A 7,762-nucleotide genomic window follows, 5' to 3' on the forward strand; every position below is an offset into this window, starting at 1 on the left:
ACTGCTCCAGTGACGATACTTCCCCTCTCCCACACTGCTCCAGGTGACGATACTTCCCCTCTCCCACACTGCTCCAGGTGACGATACTTCCCCTCTCCACACTGCTCCAAGTGACGATACTTCCCCTCTCCCACTGCTCCAGGTGACGATATCCCTTCCATGCTCAATACGTACTTCCCCTCTCCCACACTGCTCCAGGGACGATACTTCCCCTCTCCCACACTGCTCCAAGGTGACGATACTTCCCCTCTCCCACACTGCTCCAGTGACGATACTTCCCCTCTCCACACTGCTCCAAGTGACGATACTTCCCTCTCCCACACTGCTCCAAGTGACGATACTTCCCTCTCCACACTGCCAAGTGACGATACTTCCCCTCTCCACACTGCTCCAAGTGACGATACTTCCCTCTCCCACACTGCTCCAGGTGACGATACTTCCCCTCCCACACTGCTCCAGTGACGATACTTCCCTCTCCCAACTGCTCCAGGTGACGATACTTCCCCTCTCCCACACTGCTCCAAGTGACGATACTTCCCCTCTCCCACTGCTCCAGTGCGATACTTCCCTCTCCCACACTGCTCCAAGTGACGATACTTCCCTCTCCCACTGCTCCAAGTGACGATACTTCCCCTCTCCCACACTGCTCCAAGTGACGATACTTCCCCTCTCCCACACTGCTCCAAGTGACGATACTTCCCTCTCCCACACGCTCATGACGATACTTCCCTCCACACATGTCCAAGTGACGATACTTCCCTCTCCCACATGCTCCAAGGTGACGAATACATTGAACCCCTCTCCCACACTGCTCCAGTGACGATACTTCCCCTCTCCCACACTGTCCAAGTGACGATACTTCCCCTCTCCACACTGCTCCAAGTGACGATACTTCCCCTCTCCCACACTGCTCCAAGTGACGATACTTCCCTCTCCCTACCTGCTCCAGTGACGATACTTCCCCTCTCCCACGCTCAGGTGACGATATATCCCTACAGCAATATCTGCAGCCAGGCGTTATCCAGAGCTATGACGCACATGACGACTCGCACCAGCTTGAGTTCACTGCTACTACTGCTGTTCTCGGTACATGAGGAAACAAGGAAAGAAATGGGAAAATGAACAAGTTTCTTAGATGATAGAAATCACACACACACACACACACACACACACACACCACGTCCAGTGTGACAGTCATGTGCTCATCGCTTTCATGTAGATTTTCATCCCTCGAGTATGACACTACGACCTTCGACTATGACACTGCGACCCTCGAGTGTGACACTACGACCCTCGACTATGACACTACGACCCTCGACTATGACACTACGACCCTCGACTATGACACTACGACTCTCGAGTATGACACTACGACCCTCGAGCATGACACTACGACCCTCGAGTATGACACTACGACCCTCGAGTATGACACTACGACCCTCGACTATGACACTACGACTCTCGAGTATGACACTACGACCCTCGATCATGACACTACGACCCTCGAGTATGACACTACAACCCTCGAGTATGACACTACGACCCTCGAGTATGACACTACAACCCTCGAGTATGACACTACGACCCTCGAGTATGACACTACGACCCTCGACTATGACACTACGACTCTCGAGTATGACACTACGACCCTCGAGCATGACACTACGACCCTCGACTATGACACTACGACTCTCGAGTATGACACTACGACCCTCGAGTATGACACTACGACCCTCGACTATGACACTACGACCCTCGACTATGACACTACGACTCTCGAGTATGACACTACAACCCTCGAGCATGACACTACGACCCTCGACTATGACACTATGACCCTCGAGTATAACACTACGACCCTCGAGTATAACATTACGACCCTCGAGCATGACACTACGACCCTCGACTATGACACTACGACCCTCGAGTATGACACTACGACCCTCGAGTATGACAGTATGACCCTTGGTTATGGTGGCCAGTCCTCTGACCTAACCCTCACGTACTCCAGCTTTGATATGTCGGGAGAAAAAGGAAGAAGCCATCATTAGAATAAACAGAGGAGCGAGAGTAGCCAAGATGAAGGTAGGATCAGCGGGCAAGTCACCAGGGATGAGGAGGGATGTGATACAAACACTGGGAGATAAAAGTGTGGCCCGCATGTTGCCCTATGTGAAGGAGAGACGAGAAGGAGGAGGAAGTATACCAGAAGACTGGACGGGGTGGATGGCATCCAGTATACACACACTGGAGATGAACCGAGCTGTGTATAAACTGTAGAGGAATAGAGATGGGGCAGTGTGAGCTGCGTGTGACTGTATCAGGCAAGGCAGGAGTAGGCTGGTATGGATAAGGCAATGCAGGACGTGTATCTGAGTTTACGTCAAGACGAACCAGTAATCGAGACGTAACATGATTCACGATACGAATGAAGGAACTTATTTGTTTCTTCTACGAGAGGAGACACAGATTCAGTTTGAATTCCCTGATGTCAATGAAGTAAGTGACTGGAAACCTTCTGAGGAGGGACTTAACAAATGTTTCCAAGGAGAACGTTAAGAGAAAATCCTTCTCACTGTCGAGTCGGTTCATGTCAGGAAGAAGGACATTAATGGAACCGCATACAAGACTGATACTGCTGTGGGTTAACATCAGACCTCAGCCCACCACTGCTGCAGGTGCTGATGGGTATCTGATGTGAGGAGGTGACAGTGCGGACTCACAGCCACACCGGGTCTCTCCTGACGCTATGTGACTCAAAGGCTACAGATGAAATTAATGGGAAGCGGAGCGTGTTTCAATTTGGGAAGAAGAAAGGTACTAAAGAGAAGAGGGACAGAGCTACAGTTGATAGGTGAAGGCAGTCAATCACACGGGTCACGAGGGTCGACCATCCCTACCCAGTGTTGGGCGAGGGAGGAAGATGTCTGGAGTTTGTTTACATTCGAGGGAAAGGGTGAGGGCGGGCGGGGGTGGAAAACAGAACCGTGTTCCAGGGACGATGGGCTACGGGGAGCTGTGCCCGTAGAACGGAGAGGGATGGTGGAGCGGAAACTCACGCCAGACAGATGAAAACATGATATGTAATTAAGAAGAAGATAGTAATATACATGTTCTGAAACGACCATGAGGGAGAGAAAGTGGAATCAGGAATAGATTCTCCCCATCACTGTCATTCCAAGAAGGACAGAAGGGTAGCGTAATGAAGGAATGGGTGGTCAAAGCAGGACGAGAGGAGCAAGAGGAAAGCCCAAGGGTTAACAGGAAATAGAGTGCGGGGCGAGGGTGCGGTGGACGGATGTGTGGGAGAGACAACAGGAGAAACTGTCATCAGAGAATATTGGAGGAAAGAAAATGGCATTGTGGGAATGAGATGCGACGACGAATGAAGCAGGACGGTGGAAAAACAAGAGGGGATGTGAGTGTGTATCTGAAGCCATACAGTGCTTGCACTGCTTCGGGATGTAGGACGGTACAGCACTACTGTGTACAAGACAATGGCGGCGTCGCTATAGTGATGAACGGTAAGCGACTGACGTCACGACCAGCATACGCAACCATCATTTTGGCGTTGGACCTGATGACTAGGGGGGGGGAGGTTAGGCGGTCGGACACTGGTCTGGTCCCCAGACGGTCGGATACTGGCCTGGTCTACTGTTAAGACCGTGATTGGTCACTTAGCCAGCGTCTCTCTGGAAGCTGGTGCCACACACACACACACACACACACACACACACACACACACACACATCCAGCTGTACAGTAACTGTTGCCTTCTGATGGCCATCACTGACTCTACCGGTTCGTTCCGCTACCTAGTAGTTCCGTCCTCTGGTCCAGTGTCCAGGACGCCTCTGGTCCAGTGTCCAGAACCCCTCTGGTCCAGTGTCCAGACCCCTCTGGTCCAGTGTCCAGGACACCTCTGGTCCAGTGTCCAGGACGCCTCTGGTCCAGTGTCCAGGACGCCTCTGGTCCAGTGTCCAGGTCCCCTCTGGTCCAGTGTCCAGGTCCCTCTGGTCCAGTGTCCAGGTCCCCTCTGGTCCAGTGTCCAGGTCCCCTCTGGTCCAGCGTCCAGGTCCCCTCTGGTCCAGCGTCCAGGTCCCCGGGGCTAGTGTTTTGATTGCTTGTGGTTCCCCGTTGTCCATCGTTCAGAATAGCATGAATGGCTAGCTGAATTAAGCGATGAATGACAGGCTGGAAAAAGAAAAAAAAGAAAGAAAAAAAAGAATAAACCCGAATGAAAGGCACAACCTGTACTTATCATGTCCGGAGTAGGAGGGGAAGGGGGGCGGACACATGTGACCTGGAAGAGAGGTCGACAGACGGACTCACTGGGGGTGGGGGGAGGGGGGGGGTTGGTGAGGGACACACAAACATAACTGGCAGTTTTGGTGCGGCAGGTGGATGATAACCCATTGATCAAGCCACCACTGCACCCATACCGACCCACCACAGCCCTGTGGCCACCACAACCCTCACCAGCAAGTCATCACCACAACCCCGGCACCAAGCCACCACAACCCCGGCACCATGCCACCACAACCCCGGCACCATGCCACCACAACCCCGGCACCAAGCCACCACAACCCCGGCACCATGCCACCACAACCCGGCACCAATGCCACCACAACCCCGGCACCATGGCACCACAACCCCGGCACCAAGCCACCACAACCCCGCACCAAGCCCACAACCCCGGCACATGCCACCACAACCCCGGCAACCACAAACCGCCCATGCCACCACAACCCCGGCACCAAGCCACCACAACCTCACCCACAAGAAGTCGCCACAACCCCGGCAGCAGCCAACACCCGGCACCATGCAACAACCCCGCACCAAGCCACCACAACTCACCACACAAATCACCACATCCCGGCACCACCACCAAACCCGCACCATGCCACCACACCCCGACCATGCCACATCCCCACCACAAAGTCGCCACAACCCCGGCAGCATCCCGCCACAACCCCGGCACCATGCCACCACAACCCCGGCACCAAGCCACCACATCGAAGACGGAAGCGTAACGGTGAACACGATCAAAACATCGAACTCTGAGAATATATCCGGAGAGGAGAACCATCTTAGTGATGGTCAAGAAGACTACATCAGTAGACTTTACATCAACGCTACAATGATCAGGAGACTTTACATCAACGCTACAATGATCAGGAGACTTTACATCAACGCTAGCAATGATCAGGAGACTTTACATCAACGCTACAATGATCAGGAGACTTTACATCAACGCTACAAGACGAGACTTTACATCACGCTACAATGATCAGGAGACGTTACATCAACGCTACAATGATCAGGAGACTTTACATCAACGCTACAATGATCAGGAGACTTTACATCAACGCTACAATGATCAGGAGACTTTACATCAACGCTGCAATGATCAGGAGACTTTACATCAACGCTACAATGATCAGGAGACTTTACAATCAACGCTACAATGATCAGGAGACGTTACATCAAGCTACAATGATCAGGACTTTACATCAACGCTACAATGATCAGGAGACTTTACATCAACGCTACAATGATCAGGAGACTTTACATCAACGCTACAATGATCAGGAGACTTTACATCAACGCTACAATGATCAGGAGACTTTACATCAACGCTACAATGATCAGGAGACTTTACATCAACGCTACAATGATCAGGAGACTTTACATCAACGCTACAATGATCAGGAGACTTTACATCAACGCTACAATGATCAGGAGACTTTACATCAACGCTACAATGATCAGGAGACTTTACATCAACGCTACAATGATCAGGAGACTTTACATCAACGCTACAAGATCAGAGACTTACATCACGCTACAATGATCAGGAGACTTACATCAACGCTACAATGATCAGAGACTTTACATCAACGCTACAATGATCAGGAGACTTTACATCAACGCTACAATGATCAGGAGACTTTACATCAACGCTACAATGATCAGGAGACTTTACATCAACGCTACAATGATCAGGAGACTTTACATCAACGCTACAATCATCAACAGACTATGCATCACAACTTTAACTTAACATTCGACTTCTACACAAATTGGTAACACAAATGATCTCTTTACGTCTATTAACCAAGCCAGGCTTGAGGCAGCTCTGCCCCTAACCCTCATGTGTGTTCGTCAGTCTTCATCCAGTACTGTAACGTTACGGCGAAAGGAAAGGAAGACCAGATGGTCATATCATGTTTACAGTATCGCTCGTATGATTAGAATTCAAAGTCGCCACCAACATGTTGTATTTCCAACCCCTCGAAATTAACCTTTCCACTGGGTCAGGTTAACGTCATTTGAGATAGGCCAGCCACTGTCTCGAACCCTCATCAATAAGAGCCGTTAAAGTCAAAATCGTGAGTTATATTTGACTTGGAGCAACATTGCTGCAAAATCTCTTTCAGCCACTTGCGTGCTCTCCAACCCCCACGATCCCATCTGATCCCTCAGCGGGAGGTGTGGTCACGTGTGTGTGTGAGGTGAGTGCTGGACAGTTAAGGAGCAAGTCTAAGAGCATCTCCAGTATGGGAGTTGCATCCTGGGCACGAGAGGTACTTGTCTCATACGTTGGTTGAATCGGTGTTTGTATGTCGTGCAGACGTGCCGTGTGCAGAGTCCTGACGAGAAAGAGTGACTCGTACATTCCTGGGGACATGTGAATAGATGCAGTAATCCTTCACCTGCTTTTGTACATTTATACAATAATGTGAGGATGAATTGTCTATCATTTACTTAACTAAAAATGCTTTTGCTCGTTTCGTATTTCTTTTTTAAAGACAGAAAAGTAAACGGATGAGTTTGGCAAGTAAGAGATTTGTCAGAAGCCGGTCGCCTTGAGATGAAAAGGCTGTGTGCTGTGAATAGCATCAAAAGACTCTACCGTCTTCCTAGAAAACAAATATGACAATATAAAGTATATCAAAGGTATATATTTTCCTTAGGAGCTGCTGCGGTTACACTGGATAGATAATGATTTTACGGTCGATATATGGCCGATGTATTGGCCGATAGGTTGGTCAACAGATGGAAGAGCCAGTGGTCGATAGATGGAAGACTTATTGATTGGTAGATGGCAAGATTATTGTTCAATAGATGGCAGACATGTGGGTCGATAGATGGCTGACCTGTTGGTCAACAAATGGCAAACTTTTAGGTCGATATATGGTTGGCCTATTTCTCGACAGATGGAAGACCTGTAGGTGGATAAGTGGCAGATATTTATGTTCGATAAATGGCAGACCAACTGGTCATTTACTACACCGTGAATGTCCACCATCCGCGACTTGAAACAGACACCAGCCACTCCCCGATGATTGTGGCCAATTGATTGGCTGAATGCCCCTGGATGTGGTCACTTGATTGGCTGGTTTATATGATTTACCAGACACCGCCAGCAATTTGAACTGGTTCCCTGTTGTTCTTGCGTTTCGCTACGTATGTTCACAGCTTTTTTGTAAATTCTATAGGCATACTCATGACAAAACATCTTAAATTTGCTTTATCAACATGTCCTTTAATGAGCTGGAGTGGTTGTGTGTGTGGTTGTGTGTGTGTGTGTGTGGGGTGGTTTTGACTCGCACTGCGCATGCTTGCCAAATTCGGTCAAGATCCTGACTGGATTCCCCGGATGCGAGCTCGGCCTTCTATAGGCGAACGGATCGATGCTCAAAGACGTGTGTTGTCCACCTAGACAGATCACCTGTACGGTTAAGGCGGATGAGTAAGA

This window comes from Panulirus ornatus, chromosome 19 (genome assembly GCF_036320965.1).
Source record: "Panulirus ornatus isolate Po-2019 chromosome 19, ASM3632096v1, whole genome shotgun sequence".
NCBI classification, from domain to species: Eukaryota; Metazoa; Arthropoda; class Malacostraca; order Decapoda; family Palinuridae; genus Panulirus; species Panulirus ornatus.